Genomic DNA, 22018 nt, shown 5'->3' on the forward strand with positions numbered 1-22018 from the left:
TTTTTTTTTTATTTTTTTTTTTTATTTTTCAGTTTTTTTTTGTTTTTTTTGTAGGGGGGCCACAAATCAAATTTTTGGGGGAAAAGTGGAGGGAGGGGGAAACCCAAAAGGGAGGGGAGAAGGGGGAGGAGGTGGAGAACCCCAAAGAGATGCAGAATGCTGAGGAGGTGGAGAACCCCAAAGAGATGCAGAATGCTGAGGAGGTGGAGAACCCCAAAGAGATGCAGAATGCTGAGGAGGTGGAGAACCCCAAAGAGTTGCAGACTGTTGAGGTGCAGAATGCTGAGGAGTTGCAGACTGTTGAGGAGCAGAACAGAGGTGGGTAGAGTACTGAAAATCTGCATATCTGGTATACTCACCACAGGATCAGCCCTGTCTGTTTTAACCATTTACACCCCATCCCTACAAACAAAATGAAGGATCAGCACTTGTTGAAAGTTGGATAACCAAATACAGTATGGACACCTACTAATTTACCTACTTGTACTGCTGCATTTGAGTTGTGGTGTGATGCTCTTGTCTTTGAATTGATTAGTTAAAGCTTAATTTGGTATATGACTAATTTCCCTCTCCAAACCTATATCTGTCTCCACAGGGTCAGACACGGGCACAGTGCTTAATCCAAGACGAAAAAAGAAAACATCAGGTACGTAAATAGTGTTTTTAGGGTAGTTATAATATTTTAATTAATTGAATTGGTATTCTGATTACTATTTATAACCATAGCTCATTTGTCAAGCTGATTCTCTCATGGAATTTATTTAATCAAAAAGAGCGAGAAAGAATTAAGAATTGTGTGATATGTGAGATAGTATTTTTGTTATTTGTTTTTTGGTGTGGACATATGACTGGACTGTAATCTTCTATTCCACAGAGGCACCAAAGCATCTGCCTGTGAGGAAAAAGACACGGATAAGTAAGTTTAAATGTTTCATTTTTTTAATCATCATGGCACAGATAGGTCAGTCAATATGTTTACTTGCACACAAGAAATCTGACTATTACAAGTAATCAGGCTATGGCTGGAAATCAGGTAATAGTTTACATGCGTTACCTTACTCTAAAAATATACATGTAAATGCACCCCATCACCAATTGTGAGAATGCCTCAGTTATCAGTCCTTCTGTCAGTGTGATAACCCATTTTACCCATGGTTATTTTCCATAGTTTCATTGCTTATTTTTTGTAACTACTTACAACAGATTATTATTATAATTTTTAATTATTAGTTATAATTACTCATAACAGACAACCTATAAAATTCCAACAGGCCTTATGTGTGTCATTAGACCAAAGTCTGATTGCAACTTAAAGGTGCTGTAAGTGGTTGTATTTAGCAAAAAACAAAAAAGAATTATGTAAGCGTTACATAGCTCTACATTGTGACAGCCATCAGTGGTTTGGGTGTTTTGTCATTAACATGAGGTCCTCCACTCTGCAGTAAACAGAAAAGACATTTTCTGGTGTTCTGTTCCCTCTTTCAGCCAATCAGTAGGGAGAACTCCACACATTTCTTTTCCATTTACTGCAGAGCACAGGGACTGGGAGACCCACGTCAATGACCAAACACTATAAATCACTGATGATTGTAGGACTATAGAATTATTTAACACTTATATTAACAAAAATATATCACTTATTTCTGCTTTAAGTCATCAGGGTTGTATTATTTTGTTACTAATCTAAAAATATCAGACGAGTTGTAAAAGAAAGAGTGAGAAATGTAAGACAGCAATAAAATAATTCGTAGAGGGTTATGATTATTAGAATTGTGAAAATTCCTTGTGAGTTAGATGAAAGGAGTCATCACCTGGAAAACACATTTTTCCTTGTTAATACATGTATATTGTAGTTGGACCTCAGTTGAAACTTGCCTGAAAATTTGGAGTTTGAAAGTGGTTCTGTTTTTAAGTTTGGCCTCTTTGTTGAAACCACAAGAGGCTGACGTCAGCTCAGGGGCAGAATGAAAGCCTCTTGCTCTTTGCATAAGCCAGGCCTCTCTACCACCACCCCCGACATTCACACATATATACACACACAGAGCAGAACAGAGAGACGAAGACATCCAGAGAACTAAATAATTCATATTTGTCTCCAATAAATCCGAAATAATTTATATTTATCCAACAGCAGAGCAGGGGGAAAGCGAGGGGGAGACCCCGCTCTTCTGCCGACAGCAAAGCGGGGCAGAGGCAGCGGAGGCTTCCCTCTCACAAGAAGCCTCTCAATCAGCCTCATTATCATTATCACAATGACCATCCGGACCAGTCAAAATCTCGGGTATTCTCACAGGGGGGCACAACAAGCTCAATGTTTTTAATTAATTTGGCAAATTCTTTTTAAAAAATAATTTTAAGACAATCAAAGAGAGACAAGATATGTTAAAACACCAGGTCATGCCTCCTTTAAAACATATTTTGTACTGAAAAACTAATTAAAAAACACTGTAAATATCAACTTATACCGCTGTATCAATGAAAATCGATGATTACTGCTAAAAATAATAATCCTATGAATGGAATTAATGATTTTTTTTCTCTTTATAGGGCAAAGAAGAAATCTTAGTTGACTGGGAGCCCTGTCCAGTATGGTATATATTCAGCTTTTTTTCTGTAATGTAGTGATATTGTAAAATATTAGGACAAAGTACACCTTTGATTTTAAGAACGTAACCATTGAGATTCAGTCATTTTTTAGCTTCAGATGTCATCAGGTTCATGTTTAGAGATATATCTATACGTGAAACTATAAACACAGGTTTCAGGACGATGTCATCTGGACAATATAGGACCATTGTGGATGGTTTGAGGAGAGGTTAAAGTTACCGTGTTCTATGAAGTAGGCCTTCTGTAACCTATATGTATCTCCCTCCGCACAGCATGTTAGGCCTATGCTGACTCTTTGGATAAAAAGGTCCTATGGTCATTTTATAAGATATGTTTGCAAAACTTAAACTGTACACAGAAATGTATTAGTGTCAGTCAGTCAGTGGTCACATAATGCAGGGTGCACTGCGTCAGGTGGTATAGTTAACTAAAGGGCAGACATATTGGATTGGTCCCGAGGAGCCTGTTCAGCACCTTTGCTCTTCCAGATGTCAGTCTGTCCAGCTCACCACACCATGTGACTGAATGAGTTTCCTACACCTCCTCCTCTCTGCCGGTTTTCAGTCCTATCATCCTGATTACTCCCAGTTTGGTCTTCCACTAGGTCAGTTGATGGTCAAGGTTCCAGGGCCTGCTGTCCACCACCATCGCCGTGTCGTCTGTGTTTTTTGAGAATAAAATTTTTTAAATAAAATTTTTTTCCTCTCTTCCTCCTCTAGATTCCTGATACAGCCCACAATAGCCGTGTCGTCTGTGAACTTTTGCATGTGACAAGTCCCTTGTGGCGCTCCCGTGCTACTGACCACAGTGTCAGACCTGCAGTCCCTCAGTCGCACATACTGGGGTCTGTCTGTTAGGTAGTCCATTATCCATGCCACCAGATGTGAGTCTACTCCCATGTCTGCTAGTTTGTATTGCAGAAGTCGAGGCTGGATGGTATTGAAGGCGCTGGAAAAGTCCAGAAATGTAATTCTCACAGCACCGTTTCCCCTATCCAGGTGAGAAAGGGATCTGTGCATCGGGTACACAATGGCATCCTCTACACTTCCCACCTTCTCCTGGTAGGTAAATTGCAGTGGGTCAAGGGCGTGGCGGACCTGTGGCCTCAGGTGGTGTAGCAGCAGCCGTTCCATGGTCTTCATCACATGTGATGTAAGGGTGACCGGTGTGAAGTCATTTAGCTCACCAGGATGTGGTCTCTTTGGGATTGGGATGATGCAGGATGTCTTCCACTGTCTAGGGACCCTCCCCTGTTCCAAGCTCAGGTTGAAGATGTGCTGTAGGGGGAGTCCCAGCTCCAACGCACAGGCCTTCAGAAGTCGAGGGGATATTCCATCTGGACCTGCTGCTTTGCTGGCACGAAGCCTCATTAGCTCTCCACACACCTGGGTTGCTGTAATAGTGGGTGGGACAACCAGCTCCTCTGTGGCTCCTGAGGGGAGCGAGAGAGAGACAGCAGCAGAAGGGGGTATGGTGACCTAAGGTGTTAATGGGATGGGGTGGTCGAACCTGCTGAAAAATTGGTTTGGGTTTGCTCTTTCTGTATCTCCTTCCATGTGGGCCCCCGCTTTGAGCTGCAGCCGGTGATGATCTTCATCCCATCCCACACCTCCTTCATGCTGTTGTTCTGCACTTTCTGCTCCAGCTTCCTTCTGTACTGCTCCTTCGCTTCCCTGAGCTGGACTCTGAGTTCCCTCTGTACACGTCTAAGCTCCTGCTGATCTCTGTCTTTAAAGGCCCTCTTCTTCTGGTCAAGAAGGCCCTTGACATGACTTGTAATCCAAGGCTTGTTGTTGGCATAGCAGCGCACAGTTCTTACAGGAACAACAACATCCATACAGAAGTTGATGTAGTCAGTAGTACAGTCAACAGCCTCCTCGCTGTCCTCACAGTGCGAACCATGCAGTCGTCCCAGTCCGTACTACCAAAGCAGTCTCTCAGAGCCTGCTCTGCTTCAAAAGACCACTTCCTGAATGAGCGCATTGTTGTGGGTTGTCTCGTCACTCTTGGTTTATAGTGAGGCTGAAGCAGAATCAGGTTGTGATCAGCTTTCCCCAGTGCAGGCAGAGGGGTGGCACTGTATGCGTCCTTAACGTTTGCATACAGTAGGTCAATAGTCTTATTTTTGAGGACTGATTGAGGCTGACGTGACGTGCTACGGTAAGCGTACTGACTCATTTCCGGTTTACTTCCTGCTCTGTGTACACTGTTTGGTGCTGTAGCTCTGTCAGTGAACTCTAGTTTAGTTTTACTCGTTACAGCGGTTATTTTCCCGCTTAACATTTAAACGTAGACTAGTTCTACCTAAGGACTCGGAGTTACTCCTTCTTTTTGCAACTTTTCGCTATTTTCAAAGTTTTTCATACACGCTAGCTTCATTAGCATTAGCAGTTAGCTATGGCGTCTCCCTCTCCCTCTCCTCTGTCCTGCTCAGTGTGTCAGATGTTCAGTTATTCCTCTGCCTCCTTTAAAGATGATGGTACATGTATTAAGTGTTGTTTATTTACTGCGCTGGAGGCACCGCACCACAGAGATATCTTTAGCAGCAATAGCCAGCCAGCCCCCAGTAGCCGGTGCGGTCCGACCGAAGGTAGCTTCTGTTAGCTGTCCTCCGGTTGTTCCCCTGGTAGATCCCGAGCAGCCGGGAAGACAGGGGGGCTGGGTGACTGAGCGAAGGAAGACTAAAACACCGAAGCCCACAGTTCACCACCAACCCATTCATGTTTCTAATAAATTTTCCCCACTCAGCGACACACCCGCTGAGGAACCAACTCTGGTTATTGGCAGCTCAATAGTCAGAAACGTGAAGTTAGTGAAGCCAGCGGCCATAGTTAAATGTATCCCTGGGGCCAGAGCGGGCGACATTGAATCATATTTCAAACTGCTGGCTAAAGATAATCGTAAATATGGTAAGATTATTATCCACGTCGGTGGTAATGACACCAGCTCCTTTACACCAATCGGAGGTCACGAAAATGAATGTGGAGTCGGTGTGTAACTATCCCAAAACAATGTGACCAGTGATGACAGGTATAGGTGATTTTAATATTCATGTGGATGTTAACAATGACAGCCTCAGTAATGCATTTATATCATTAATAGACTCAATTGGCTTCTGTCAGAGTGTAAATAAACCAACTCATTGTTGTAATCACACTCTTGCCCTTGTTCTATCATATGGCATTGATATTGAACATTTAATAATCTTCCCACATAATCCTTTCCTATCTGACCATTATTTAATAACCTTTGAATTCATACTATTAGATTAAAAGCCATTAGGCAAAACTACCTACAGCAGATGTCTATCTGACAGTGCTGTAGCTAAATTTAAGGAGGAGATTCCTTCAGTGTTTAATTCAATGCCATGTCTGAATTTAACAGAGTCCTATAACAACTTTAGTCCCTCTGAAATTGATAATCTTGTTGATAGTGCTGCAGGCTCACTACGATCAACATGACTCTATCGCTCCTATAAAAAGGAAATTATTAAAACATAGAAGACTAGCACCGTGGTACAACCACCAAACCCACCAGTTAAAGCAAACAGCTAGGAAATCTGAAAGGAAATGGCGCTCTTCCAAATTATCAGAATATCACTCAATTTAGCAAGATCATCTTAAAACGTATAGAAAGGCCCTCCGTAATGCCAGAGGAGCCTATTACTCAGCACTAATAGAAGAAAATAAGAATAACCCTAGGTTCCTCTTCAGCACTGTAGCCAGGCTGACAGAGAGCCACAGCTCTATTGAGCCACATATCCCCATAAACCTAAGTAGCAATGACTTCATGAGCTTCTTTTATAATAAAATTATTACTATTAGAGAGAAAATGAATCACCAACTGCCATCAACAGTTATCAGTGGCTCTCCAAGTTCAGGGACTTTTGCTAATGTAAACTTAGATACATATTTAGACTTTTTTTCTGCTATCGATCTTCATCAGTTAACTTCAGTAATTTCTTCATCAAAGCCATCAACCTGTCTATTAGACCCGATCCCAACTAGGCTGCTTAAAGAAGTTGTTTCCTTAATTGGCACTTCTTTACTGGATATGATTAATCTTTCTTTATTATCAGGATATGTACCATAGTCCTTTAAAGTAGCTGTAATTAAACCCCTTCTTAAAAAGCCCACTCTTGACCCAGGGGTTTTAACCAACTACAGACCAATTTCTAACCTCCCCTTCCTCTCTAAGATTCTGGAGAAAGTAGTCGCCAAAGAGTTGTGTGACTTTTTACATAACAGTAGTTTATTTGAGGATTTTCAGTCAGGATTTAGAGTTGATCACAGCACAGAGACAGCTCTGGTTAAAGTTAATAATGACCTTTTGATTGCTTCCGACAATGGACTTGTCTCTGTACTTGTATTATTAGATCTTAGCGCTGCATTTGACACCATTGACCATGATATTCTTTTACAGAGACTTGAGCATCAAATTGGCATTAAAGGAACCGCACTAAGCTGGTTTAAGTCATATTTATCGCAGTTTGTACATGTTAACGATGAATCTACAATAAATACTACAGTTAGTCATGGAGTTCCACAAGGTTCTGTACTTGGACCAATACTATTTACTTTATATATGCTCCCTTTAGGCAACAATATTAGGAATCACTCCATTAACTTTCACTGTTATGCAGATGATACGCAGTTATATCTATTGATCAAGCTGGATTAAATTAATCAATTATCTAAATTACAAACATGTCTTAAGGACATAAAATCCTGGATGAGCTGCAATTTTCTGATGTTAAACTCAGAAAAAAACAAAATTCTTGTTCTTGGCCCCAAAAACCTTAGAGACTCACTGTCTAAAGATATAGTTACTCTTGATGGCATTACCTTGGCCTCTAGCACCACTGTCAGGAATCTTGGAGTTATCTTTGATCAGAATTTGTCTTTTAACTCCCACATGAAGCAGACCTCTAGGACTGCCTTCTTTCATTTACGTAATATTACAAAAATTAGACACATACTATCACAGACAGATGCAGAAAAACTAATCCATGCATTGATTATTTCAAGGCAGGATTACTGCAACTCTTTATTATCAGGTTGCCCCAATAAGTCCATTAAAACGCTCCAATTAATTCAGAACGCTGCAGCACGAGTACTGACAGGAACTAGAAAAAGAGATCACATCTCTCCTGTACTAGCTTCTCTGCACTGGCTCCCTGTAAAATGTAGAATAGAATTTAAAATCCTCCTCCTCACCTATAAAGCTCTTCATGGTCAGGCCCCTTCATATCTTAAAGAGCTCATAGTACCCTATTACCTTACTAGAACACTATGTTCTCTGAATGCTGGGCTACGTGTGGTTCCTATAGTCTCTAAAAGTAGAACAGGAGCCAGAGCCTTCAGTTACCAAGCTCCTCTCCTGTGGAACCAGCTTCCAGTTGTGGTTCGGGAGGCAGACACCCTCTCCACATTCAAGAGTAGGCTTAAGACATTCCTCTTTGATAAAGCTTATAGTTAGGGCTGGATCAGGTGAGTCCTGAACCATCCCTTAGTTATGCTGCTATAGGCCTAGACTATCGGGGGATTTCCCATGGTGCACTGAGCTCCTCTCTTCCTCTCTCTTTCTGCACTCATTCATTTTCCATTAATGCATGTTACTAACTTCACTTCTTCCCCGGAGTTCTTGTGCTTTCTCGTCTCGCAGGTTCTTATCGATCCTGGTGGAGCCTCCTGCCATGGTCCTGCTAGATTGCCATTGCCAATACTGTTGTTGCTATGCACCTGTCTGTCTGTCTGTATGTCTCTCTCTCTCTCTCTCTCTCTCTGTCTCTCTCTCTCTGTCACCCCAACTGGTCGAGACAGACAACCACCCACCTAGAGCCGAAGGATCTGTCCTAGGTTTCTGCCTTTTAACAGGCAGTTTTTCCTTGCCCTTGTCGCCAAGTGCTCGCTCATGGTGGTACTGTTGGGTCTCTGTAAATAATGTTTTAAAGAGTTTGGTCTAGACCTACTCAATTTGAAAAGTGTCCTGAGATAACTTCTGTTATGAATTGGCGCTATACAAATTGAATTGAATTGAATTGAAAATTTAATATCCCCTGGTGTAATAGTCCACATACTGAAAAAAGCAGGTAGTGTTGTGTCCAGAGTCATGTGATTAAAGTCCTCAGAGATTAACACCAGAGCCTCGGGGTGCTGTGTTTGTAGTCCTGCTACAGCGGAGTGGATGATGTCACACGCGACTACCGCGTCAGCACATTGTGGGATATAAACAATAACAACAATGGCGTGTCCAAACTCTCAAGTAGAAGGGTCACAACCCTACGGCAAGCAGCTCAACGTCCCTGTTGCAGATGGAATCATATGTCCAGGGTTACACCACCTTGTGTTCACGTATACAGCTAGTCCGCCTCCTTTCCGCTTCCCACAGGCATTAGTGTCTCTGTCCGACCTGAATGTGCTGAAGCCGGGCAGCTCAACGTTAACATCCAGGACGTTAGCCGTTAGCAAACTGCTCTCCCTGTAGATTTTAACGTTTTTCACCAGCGCAGCCAGTTCGTCGATCTTGTTCTGTAGTGAGTTAACATATCGCCACTTCTTCGCCATTCGCTTGGCCTTTAGCTTTGTGCCGGCTCTGCAGCCACGATAGGGTCTCCTCACCTCGTCAGGTAACTGGGGAACCACACCGGCCCAGGACTTTGTGTTCAGTGTGAGAAGTTGTTGTGACGAGTTTGGGTAAATAAATATCCATATCTATTGGATAGAAGTTGATCAGATGTGACAAGGCACAAATGTGAATATAAAAAAGCAAAACCAAACATCAATAAAAATAACAAAAAGTTAAAACAGATCACTGCACACTAGGAGATGCTGAAAGGGCTGCCACTCGCGGCGGCGCCATGGCAACATGAGGTTAGGGTTAGGGTTGGTAGCCACAATAGTGGCTACAGGTCATAAGTCCCGCACCCTTCATAAAAGTGACACTAAAAACTCAAAGTACTCTTCAAATACAGTTTCTCCGAACGTGTTTATTATTTTAGGTAGTTATTATCATGATAATCCATGTCCAAGAGTCCATTTCCCTGGATGAGATGGTTTTTATTTGTTTGACACTATAAACACACACTGACCTCCTCGAGCTTTTATTTTTGTACTTCTGGTTACCGGCATTTTGAAATGCATATTAGTTAAATATTTAGTTTCACCCAAAACATTTAGATTTAACATTTAGATTTAGATTTAACATTTAAATTTAGATTTAACATTTAAATTTAGATTTAGCATTTATTTTTAACATTTAACATTTAGGTGTAACATTTAATATTTGGATTTAACTATTTAAAATATCTCTAAGTTGACAAATATTGTTGTAAATGTGCAAAAAAGTGACCCTCAAAAATTCTTGTCATGTTCCAAACAAAACAAATATACCTTCAATCAACTATACTCTCAATAATCATTCAATACACTTCTGATGAGGCTTTCATCTCCACACCCTCTCAGATGAATTCAATGAAATGCAATTTTGTCCCTTCTAAACTCTAGTGGGATTTCTACCAATTCTACAACTACAGCATTTCTTGTATTTGATCTCATCGTACCAATACAAAGTCTCATGGCTTTATTTTGGTTTTGGATGGTGGGGGGTGAGTGAACTAAGAACGGGATCCGCCTTCCACCAATCCGAGCATACATGGATGACATGACCACTCTGACCACTACTGCAGCATGTACCAGGCAGCTACTTGGAAAACTGCAGGAGAACATCAAGTGGGCCCGGATGAAAATCAAGCCGAACAAATCACGAAGCATTTCAATAGTCAAGGCACAGCTTAAAAATGTGAAGTTCTGCATTGGTGACGACCCAGTACCAACAGTGTCTGAGCAACCTGTCAAAAGCCTGGGCAGATGGTACAACGCAAGCCTCAGAGACAAAGACCAAGTGCTGCAAGTAAGACAGGACATTACCAACAGTCTGGAAAAAATCAACAAGACCCAACTGCCAGGGAAGCTCAAGCTCTGGTGCCTGCAATTTGGACTCCTCCCTTGGGTAATGTGGCCACTCACTATCTATGAGCTCCCAATAACAACTGTGCAGAAGATGGAGCGAACCATGACTTCATACGTGAAGAAATGGCTCGGCGTCCCACGCTGTCTGACTAACATCAGCCTCTACGGCAAAGGGGCCCTTGAACTGCCTATCACAAGCCTCACCGAAGAGTACAAGTGCTCTAGAGTAAGACTCCAGATGACTTTGAAGGACTCCAGAGCCCAGACCATCAGCAATGCTGCTCCACCCCTGAAAACTGGATGGAAATGGACAACATCCGACGCGGTGGAGCATGCTACGTCAGCCCTGAGACACAGCGACATTGTTGGGCACGTCCAGTTGGGAAGAGGCGGCTTTGGCCTTACAGCAAGTAAGCCAACTTGGTGTAAGGCCTCAACATCAGAGAGGAGGAAAATGGTGGTGGAGGAGGTGCGCCGTCAGGAAAAAAGAAGCGCAAAGGCTGTCTCTCTTGTCAGGCAGGGACAATGGATGATGTGGGAAGGCCTGGAGAGGATAAAGCTCAGCTGGAGGGAGCTCTGGGAAATGGAGGCAAGGAACATCAGCTTCATCATCAGAGTCACCAATGATGTGCTCAAGTCTCCAAAAACCTCCATCAGTGCTATGGCAAGGACCCAAAATGTGCCCTCTGCCCAACTCCAGCAACTCTCAAACACATCTTGACTGGTTGTAAGACCAGCCTCACACAAGGCCGCTACACCTGAAGGCACAACCAGGTCCTCAAGAGTCTGGCAGCAGCTCTTGAGAGCAAGAGGAATACCACCAACTCCTTACCCCTGAGAGCAACCAGTTCCATCACGGCCACAACCTTCATCCGAGTGGGACAGGAAAAGCCCAACCATCCCCCTACCAAACCAGAAGCTGGACACCTAGCCATGGCCTGGGACTGGAAGATGCTAGTCGATATTGGCCAGCAACTAATCTTTCCACCTGAGATTGCAGCTACCACCCTTATTAGACTTGGTACTCTGGTCCCCTTCACTGAAGTCTGTTTACATCACAGAGCTCACAGTCCCATGGGAGAGTTAACAGAAGAGGCCTATGAGCGCAAGAAACTGCGCTACACAGAACTGGCAGCAGATGCTCAACAATGAGGATGGAAAGCAAAAGTCTATCCGGTTTAAGTGGGATGCAGAGGTTTTGTGGCTTCTTCCACCATCAGGCTGCTGAAAGACCTTGGCATCCATGGACAGGCTCTGCGACAGACAATTAGATCAGTCTCTGAAGCAGCTGAAAGAAGCAGCCAGTGGATATGGATCAAGCGGAAGGACCCTTGCTGGGCTCAAAGAGCATCAACAGGACCCGCTCACTAAGCCCCCCCACCCCATCCCCCACTTGAGAACCCAGGTCACAACCCCCCAGGAGGAGGGCGAACAAGGTATGCACTCAGCTCTAGGCTTGACTCAGGGAAGAGGACGCCCTGTAGATAGATAGAAAATATTTGGACAGCCAGGTTATCTGTTATGTTTTTTTCACTGTTGAAATAGGACTGCACTTCTCAACTATGGCCTATGGGATCAGGTCAGAGTTGACCAAGGTCGATAATGACTTGAATAATACAATTAATGAAATATGTAAAATTGAGGTCATAAATTATAAGATCAGGAATCTGATTGACATGAGATGGAAGAGTATACACAAAACTAATATTATATCAAATAAAAAGATATATTATTTAAGATATTCCCTGAGCCATGTCATTTTCACAATATATTTTAGCTGGGAACCGCTCACAGAAAAAATAGGCGAGACCTCGAGTCCCTAGTGGAGCTTCACTGCAGCTGAGATGCGCGACTCAGGGAGGCAGTGTGACTGCTATAATCTGTTAACATGGGCACAAAATAAAAAGCGAGATGTTCTGCCACACACACATGCCGCAGAAGCAGGTAGTGTGAACCAGACTTTTGGTGAACTGGGATGCTGCTGAGGTCTTAATGGTTTCACCAATTGGAGTTACCTCTTCTATGACCTCTGGCACAGTGCAATTTATCTCTTTAGCTTCTTACATTCATTTTACACCCTTTACTGCAATTTGCACACTTGTATGCATGTATTTGCTTGAAAGTTTAAGTTTTATGTAAGCACTTTGCACGGTTGCACTGTTCTTTGTACCATGTGGTTGCCAATTCCCACCAGAGATACATAAAGTATCCTGTATGCCTGTGTATCTGTTAATTATAGCTGTCAATATAAAACTACTTCACTTTGTTTACAACCTATGTAGTTACATTGGCAGATTGTTTTTAGAAGTAACAATGAAAACAGACACAATACAGATAAGCAGATACAATATATTAGTAAAACCATGAACAGATACTTCAGCCTAAATATTACTGTAAAAGTTTCAAGTGTCCTATAAATAAACTTTGAGTAATATACTATACAGTTTTATCTGTGTACTTATTGATGAGCATGGAGCTGAACATCAGTATAAAAAAGAAATCTGATATTTTAATGTCAGTTTAGTACTTTTATTTCTATGTATTTTAAATATTTATTTTAATATAAGTAGTCTAGGTCTTCAAATTAGCTTAATTTTGTTTCAGCTCGGTTTTAAGACTAAAATGATTGATGATTGATTGATCCTGACAGAACCTGATGAACCATCAGCTTTTAGTTGAATGTATGGGTCCTGGCTGTCAGGCCAAGAAGACTTTGTGTGTTTAAATTCCTTCTTTTCAACTCTCCTCTCAGGTCAAGAAATCAACAACTCAATTCATCTTGCACCATGACTCAAAACCAGAGTTTTCAGGTCGTAGAAGACCTGATTTCCTTCACCTCTTCTGACTACGAGGTGCAGAAGCTTCTGGGGAGTGGTTCCTTTGGAGAAGCGGTCCAGTGCAGGAAGGTGTCCACCAATGAAACGGTGGCAGTAACAAATCAGTTCATTGAGGAGGCAAAGAATGAGGTGTGACATAAATGATGTTTCTCAACATTTCCCTTGTGTGATAATTAAAAAAACACATTGAATTTACATTGAATCTCTCTCTGATATTTCACACATTCAGGAGGAAATCCTAATGAAGATGAAGGAGCCTAACTCAGAAATTGTGCAGCAGGTTTGTTTCTCCAACACAAAAGTTTTAACACAACCTGCATTGTCTAAAACAGCAGATGGAAGGTGTACTTGATCTCTTAAATGCATGAATATGATTTTTGTCAAATCTTACATCAAAGTACATCTTTCCTCTCAAACTGCAAGCCTCCATCAGGATATGGATGATACCCTACAAATAAGGACAGATTTTTACAGTGTATTAAACCAAATGTCTAAATACTAGAGATGGTGGATACATTGACACCTTCAGTTCTTTCAAATTAAGTTCTTCAAAGTCTCTACAGTCATCATCCTCAGGGTGTAGTCTCACTATGGCTACAAATGTTGGTCCATCTCTGAACTCTCCAAGAGAAATAGCTGGTTGTGTTCATATAGTTGGCTGTGCATGATTGTCAAAAGTACATATTTGTTTTTGAGGCTGCATTCTGCATAAACGTCCATCAATAAATCTGTTCCGTGGGAGCTGATTGCTTTTTACTGTCATTGATTCAGTTGGCTACAGCTCTGGAGTCGTTCATGCAGATCTAAAAGCTGAAAACATCATGATGGTGGATCATGTACGGCAGCCACTGTCAGAGTCATCGACTTTGGCTTAGCCTGCCACGATCCCGAGGAATGGAGGGGTGCCACTCTTCAAACGTTATGGTACAGGTAGGTAGATCTTCAGCAGCTATCTGACAGCACATCTGTATATCTAGGACAGCTGTATCAGAAAGGATGACAAATATTTTGCGTCCATGTCAAAGATCAGTATGCTTCCAACTTGTAGGTATCTTCACTTTTGGAAAAATGTTCTTGAGAAGGCTTAGATTTGACACATATGGTCTAGACCTGCTCTATTTGAAAATATACAAATATTAAATATACAAATATATAGCGAGGAGCTGATGCGCATCTGTCAGGCTGTGACCACAGATGATGACGAGGAGGGTCACCCTGCTGGGCCGAGCTTCAGGGAGCAACCCTTCCTCCAGACCACCGACATCAGCGGGGAAAGCAGTCCAGCAAAGAAGAGGAAAAGGGATTCAATTCAATTCAGTTTTATTTGTATAGCGCCAATTCATAACAGAAGTTATCTCATGACACTTTTCAAATAGAGCAGGTCTAGACCAAACTCCTTATAACATTTAAAGAGACCCAAGTGTACCACCATGAGCAAGCACTTGACGACGGGGGCAAGGAAAAACTGCCTTTTAGGAAGCATAAACCTAGGACAGACCCTTCGGCTCTAGGTGGGTGGTCGTCTGACTTGACCAGTTGGGGTGAGAGAGAGAGAGAGAGAGAGAGAGAAAGAGAGAGAGACAGACAGACAGACAGACAGACAGACAGACAGACAGATAGGTGCACAGCAACAACAGTAGCAACAACTACACTAATAGTAGTGACTGATGATAATGAACGTGAAGAAGATGATGACGACGACAACAGCAACGGTGGGGGACAATGAGCAGCGATAATAGTAATAATAGTAACTGTAGTAATAATAATATTAATAATAATAATAACAATTATATCAGTGGTATTAGCAATGGGAGTCACCATGGCAGGAGGCTCCACCAGGATCCATGAGAACCTGCGAGACGAGAAAGCACAAGAACTCGGGGAAAGAAGTAAAGTTAGTAACATGCATTAATGGGATATGAATGAGTGCAGAAAGAGAGAGAGAGGAAGAGAGGAGCTCAGTGCACCATGGGAAATCCCCCGATAGTCTAGGCCTATAGCAGCATAACTAAGGGATGGTTCAGGACTCACCTGATCCAGCCTTAATTATAAGCTTTATCAAAGAGGAACGTCTTAAGCCTACTCTTAAATGTGGAGATGGTGTCTGCCTCCCGAACCACAACTGGAAGCTGGTTCCACAGGAGAGGAGCTTGGTAACTGAAGGCTCTGGCTCCTGTTCTACTTTTTGAGACTATAGGAACCACAAGTAGCCCTGCACTCAGAGAACGCAGTGTTCTAGTAAGGTAATAGGGTACTATGAGCTCTTTAAGATATGAAGGGGCCTGACCATGAAGAGCTTTGTAGGTGAGGAGGAGGATTTTAAATTCTATTCTAAATTTTACAGGGAGCCAGTGCAGAGAAGCTAGTACAGGAGAGATGTGATCTCTTTTCCTAGTTCCTGGCAGTACTTGTGCTGTAGCATTTTGAATTAATTGGAGCGTCTTAATGGATTTATTAGGGCAGATATATAAAAGATAATAAAGAGTTGCAGTAATCCAGCCTAGAAGTAACAAATGCATAGATTAGTTTTTCTGCATCTGTGATAGGATGTGTCTAATTTTTGTAATAGTACGTAAATGAAAGAAGGCAGTCCTGGAGGTTTGCTTTATGTGGGAATTAAATGACAAATCCTGATCAAAGATAACTCCAAGATTCCTGACAGTGGTGCATTAGAGTAGCTATAGCTTTAGACAGTCTCTAAGGTTTTTGGGGCCAAGACCAAGAATTTCGTTTTTTTCTGAGTGTAACATCAGAAAATTACAGCTCATCCAGGATTTTATGTCCTTAAGACATGTTTGTAATGTAGATAATTGATTAATTTCATCGGGCTTGATCGATAGACATAACTGAATATCATCTGCATAGCAATGAAAGTTAATGGAGTGATTCCTAATAATGTTGCCTAAAGGGAGCATATATAAAGTAAATAGTATTGGTCCAAGTACAGAACCTTGTGGAACTCCATGACTAACTGTAGTATTTATTGAAGATTCATCGTTAACATGTAAAACTGCGAACAATCTGATAAGTATGACTTAAACCAGCTTAGTACGGTTCCTTTAATGCCAATTTGATGCTCAAGTCTCTGTAAAAGAATATTATGGTCAATGGTGTCAAATGCAGCACTTAGTTCTAATAATACAAGTACAGAGACGAGTCCATTGTCAGAAGCAATCAAAAGGTCATTATTAACTTATTAACTTATTGACTCTGGCTACAGTGCTGAAGAGAAACCTAGGGTTATTCTTATTTTCTTCTATTAGTGTTGAGTAATAGGCTCCTCTGGCATTACGGAGGGCCTTTCTATAAGTTTTCAGATTATCATGCCAAATAGAGCGATATTCTATTAATTTTGAAGAGCGCCATTTCCTTTCAGATTTCCTTGTTTTTTGCTTCAATTGGCAGGTTTGGTGGTTGTACCACGGTGCTAGTTTCCTATGTTTTAATAACTTCCTCTTTATAGGAGCGATAGAGTCTAATGTTGATTGTAGTGAGCCTGCACCATTATTAACAAGATTATCAATTTCGGAGGGACTAAAGTTATTGGCATTATTGGCAATACATGGCATTGAATTAAACACTGAAGGAATCTCCTCCTTAAATTTATCTACAGCACTGTCAGATAGGCATCTGCTGTAGGAAGTTTTGCCTAGTGGCTTATAATCTAATAATATAAATTCAAAAGTTATTAAATGGTCAGATAGAAAAGGATAATGTGGTAAGACTATTAAATGTTCAATATCAATGCCATATGATAGAACAAGGTCAAGAGTGTGATTAAAACAATGAGTTGGTTTATTTACACTCTGATAGAAGCCAATTGAGTCTATTAATGATATAAATGCGTTACTAAGGCTGTCATTTTCAACATCCACATGAATATTAAAATCACCTACAATAATTACTTTATCTGATTTAAGGACTAAACTTGATAAAAACTCAGAAAATTCAGATATAAAATCAGAGTACGGTCCAGGAGCACGGTACACTATAACAAATAGAACTGGCTGCAGTGTTTTCCAGTTTGGGTGAGAAAGACTAAGAACAAGGCTTTCAAAGGAATTATAATTTAGTTTAGGTTTAGGGTCCATTAAAACGCTCAAATCATATATGGCTGCTACTCCACCTCCTCGGCCAGTGCCTCTAGGAATGTGAGTATTAATATGACTGGGGGGGGTGGATTCATTTAGGCTAACATACTCCAAGTGGGACAACCAGGTCTCAGTAAGACAAAGTAAATCAATATCATAATCTGATATTAATTCATTCACTAAAACAGCTTTAGAGGACAGAGACCTGATATTTAACAGTCCACATTTCATTGTTTTATTTTGTGCTACTGAGGAGTTGGTTTTAATTTTTATTAGGGTTTTATGTTTAACTCCTCTTGTTTTTATTTCTTTGAATAATTTAGGTGGTCGGGAGACAGACACAGTCTCTATGGGGTTTTGGGTAGGTGACTGTTCTAATCGATGCGTAGAGAAGTGTGCAAGACAGCAGCTCTGCTTCCTGGTCCCAACTCTGGGTTGTCAGGTTTTAGAAATAAACTTTGCCATATTCCTAGATAAGAGAGCCGCTCCATCCAACGTGTGATGGTGATGATTGTGCAGAACCAGGTATGTGTTTGAAATATCTCCTTGTATTGATTATTTGATATTTTAGATCAATAGTATTTATACTAAGCTAATCAACTCCCAGCTCGACAGTGTCCAATAGTTTTCATCAAACTCTCAGCAAGAAAGCAAATAAGGCAATTTCCCAAACTGTCCAACTGTTTCTTTAAGATTCAAGAGATTCAAACTTTTTTCTGATCTCCGCAGAAGCCCGGATACCATCCCAGCAAAGAAACGGCGGAGTGGATGCAGGTCAGAAAACAAGCCCACCAAAGTCACCGCTGCTCAAAAGAAAGAGGGACAGTGCTGATCCATGCACAACCTCAGAGAGCAGCTCCCCAGGAGGGAAGAGGAGGAGAAGCCGTGATGAAGAGTGGAAACACAGCGTCACAAGTAAGGTCATCTATGGCAACACACATGCTAGTGATACATTATTTTAAATCAATAAATGTTTCCCAGAATTGCTCAATAAGATTTGACATTGAAGCTATTTGATGGGAATGAATTTAGACAAAGGTTTAGATCTTGAATGCTGAGGTATTTGGCCAGTATTAGCTTGGTGACAAATAAACACCTGTTTTCTTTTTAGAACTGCTGAAAAACACAGGGTCGTAGTCCAGCTCGACCCTGGTTGACCACCTCAAGAAGAGGAAGAGGGCCGACGAGGAGGCTTCCATAGGAGAGATGACTTCACCAGTCAAGAGAAGAAGAAGTCTGGACGGAGGAGAAGGGTGAACCTACCCGACAGTTAAACAATGTTGGTGTGTCCCTCCGGTCAGACTGAAGACTGCAGAGCCAAGCTCAAACCTTCATTTAGTTTGTTCTTTTTTAATTTCTATTCATTTATTAAATTAAATTAATTAAAAGTAAAATCTAAACTGTAATTCTCATTGATATAGGCACAAAGCTTGACATCTTTGATTATACTTTACTTCATCTGTCTTAATTGTAACCGTAACATATTCCTGCACTTGTGTTTGAAGAACTGAAATAGCTGGAGGCAAATGATCAGTATGAACAAAGACCAAACATTAGGGTTGAATGAGTACTCGGCTACAACCAGTATCTGGTACGGATAATTTATTTTTTATGCGTATCAAACAAGTAAAATGTAAAATTGCTACTTTTATAAACAAAAAAAACCCTTATGTAAATAGTTCCTTTACTCTTATGATCAAACACATTGCTCTGATGCTCAATTCTGTAAATAGTATTTTAATAAATATAACCACTTCTGATCAGCCCAGGCTAAAATTAACAACCTCTGGTTTGTGCGCCCCATGTAGCCATATGGTGCTATCCATTTGTCTCGTAAATCCCCTGCCTGATGTGCTCTGCTGCAAGAACGTAATTGCCTGGCTTGTACCACTTATAGCGTTCCAGGTTGTCTTTGGGCATTACGAGTCGGAAAGAAGTGCAGCAGCTGTCTCGTTATAGTTTGTGGCTCTTCTAAACAAGCTCAATGTGAGATAATAATAATGTTTTTCTACAGAAACACTAACATTTCAAGTAATTCCGTTATTGCAAGTCTTACATTTCAATAATATTTTGCCATTTTCGCCTATTTCAATTTCAACAAGTGCTGTGGCGTTTGTCTCGAGCCACCGGGGGCAGTAGCAGGCTAGTGTTATTGTTAGCTACATTAGCCTATTTAGCAAACTAGCTAGAAAACAAAACTTTACATTGTATTGCACGCACAGCAACACCGTGCAATGCATAAATTGGTGACCGGACTAAAGCAGCAATGTAAACAAGTGTGTAAGAGCATTTGAAATCGAAATTAAAACGACCAACGTAGTACAAATACAAAGAAAATACATCTCAATATGGGCGCTGCAATCTTTGTTTTTCGGGTTGTACACTCGTCCTCGTTTACCTCGGTGTACTGTGAGGTACCCCGAGCTGGACGGCTGAAATTCCGACCAAAAGGGGGTGTGTCTCGGTGAAATGTCGCGAGATAGCTGCGAGATTTACACTTTCCAACTCGGGCTGGGGGTTTACCAGACAAATGGATAGCACAAATAGTCCTTACTGGAATAGCCTAGGTTCAATTACAACCTACTTCCCTTTGCTGCATTTCATCCCCTCTCTCCCCTCTTTCCTGTCTATCTTCCCCTGTCATATCAAAATAAAAACATAAAATTCCCACAATTTATATACATATACAACCTCTGGTTTGTCTGGTTTAGGGTTCATTCAGAGTATGGATATGAATACAGATAATTTAGTTGGTTGAATAGAAACAGCAATGGTGTACTCGTTCCTACGAAATGCAGAACTTTATCTCGGATTGGTTGAGCGAAATATTGGGTCCCTGGATAGCAATGTCTGTGTGTGTGTGTGTGTGTGTGTGTTTGCTTGCGTCACTACTATTGGTGTAGTTGTTGCTACTGTTGTTGCTGTGCAACTGTCTGTCTGTCTGTCTCTGTCTCTGTCTCTTTCTCTTTCTCTCTCTCTCTCAATTCAATTCAATTCAAATTCAATTCAAAATGGGCTTTATTGGCATGGAAGTTTTTTAAAAAAAAACAATATTGCCAAAGAAAAGCATCAAAATACAATACAATCAGTCGAAATATTCAGACAATACACAATATGAAAGATATATACATTATGAACATTATATTAGTTATATACAGTGTGTGTGTGTGTGTGTGTGTGTGTTTGCCTCGATCACTCACTGTCCCTCAGGTTGTGGCATGTTAATACATACTGGGCAGCAAGGTGTGCCCGCTCTCCTTCTCCGAGGAGTATTTTTAATTTGGAGAGGTCGTTTCAGCTCTTTGAAATCTGGTACCAAAGAGCTGAACTTGTTCAAATAAATTTTTCTCTTATCATTTAATTTTGTACATTGTAGGAGAAAGTGCATCTCTGTCTCAACCTCACCTGTCGAACAGTGACCACATTTTCTGTTTTCTTTTGGTTGCCATGATTTTTTGTCTTCCTGTTTCGATTGCCAGTTTGTGGTCACTGAGCCTGTACTTGGTTAGGATCTGTCTCTGCTTTCTATCTCTGACAGTAGAGAGATATTCTGCTCATTCATAATCTCTTGTAAAGGCAAGATAACGTTCCAATCTACTTTGACTTTTAGTTGTTTCTCTGATTACTGTTTGTAGAGCAGTGTCATTGTCTCACTCTCTCTCTCTCTCTCTCTCTCTCTCTCTCTCTCCTCACCCCAACTGGTTCGAGACAGACGACCACCCACCTAGAGCCGGAGGATCTGTCCTAGGTTTCTGCCTCTTAACAGGCAGTTTTTCCTTGCTCCCGTCGCCAAGTGCTTGCTCATGGTGGTACTGTTCGGTCTCTGTAAATGTTATATGGAGTTCAGTCTAGACCTGCTCTATTTGAAAAGTGTCCTGAGATAACTTCTGTTATGAATTGGCGCTATACAAATAAAATTTAATTGAATTGAAATTGAACTGAGTTACAACATAGCATCTCATTTTCTCCTTTACTGTTCTGGGTAAGCCAGAATAAACCCTTCAGCTCCAGTTCCAGATACACTGTACTGTAATCAGGTCTGATAAATGACCACCCTTTCACACACTGGACACAATAATAAAATAAAAATAAATAAATAAATAATAATAATAATAATAATAATAATAATAATAATAATCTGCTCAAAATGTATAAAAATTACTGGTTTTACACAAACTTCTTGCAGGTATTGTGTTCACTATTTGTGTTCATTGTACAGTTTATCAGTTGTTCTCTACTGTTATTATTACACATTGAATATAATATGAAATATACATAAAATATGTCACATACACAGGGGTCGTCAGTTAACTCAGTGATAGAAAAGGGTTCCTTTAAGGAAAAATGTGGGGAACCAGTGTCATAGTTGACATATTCATTTAATGTGTGTCCACCAAAGTGCCCACTAGATGGCAGTATTAGAGCACAAATGGCAACCTGTTGAATTTTCAATCGATTAAGGGAAAAAGAAAGAAATTGGTGTTCTGCAAGCCTGCTTGTTACTTTGGAAACA

The 22018-nt window shown here is 41.1% G+C and overlaps 2 long non-coding RNA genes across 2 annotated transcripts in view; one reads left to right on the plus strand and one right to left on the minus strand.

Moving 5' to 3' along the window:
- The window catches only part of LOC127367485 (uncharacterized), a 260661-nt gene that overhangs the window by 217418 nt on the left and 21225 nt on the right, over positions 1-22018 (plus strand). The window lies entirely within an intron of this gene.
- Positions 7638-22018, minus strand: part of LOC127367493 (uncharacterized) — a 53092-nt gene continuing 38711 nt past the window's right edge. Inside the window, exon 2 of the long non-coding RNA XR_007885491.1 lies at positions 7638-7884. This is a non-coding gene — a long non-coding RNA (uncharacterized LOC127367493). The remainder of the gene's footprint in view (positions 7885-22018) is intronic.

This window comes from Dicentrarchus labrax, unplaced genomic scaffold, assembly GCF_905237075.1.
Source record: "Dicentrarchus labrax unplaced genomic scaffold, dlabrax2021, whole genome shotgun sequence".
Taxonomy (NCBI): domain Eukaryota; kingdom Metazoa; phylum Chordata; class Actinopteri; family Moronidae; genus Dicentrarchus; species Dicentrarchus labrax.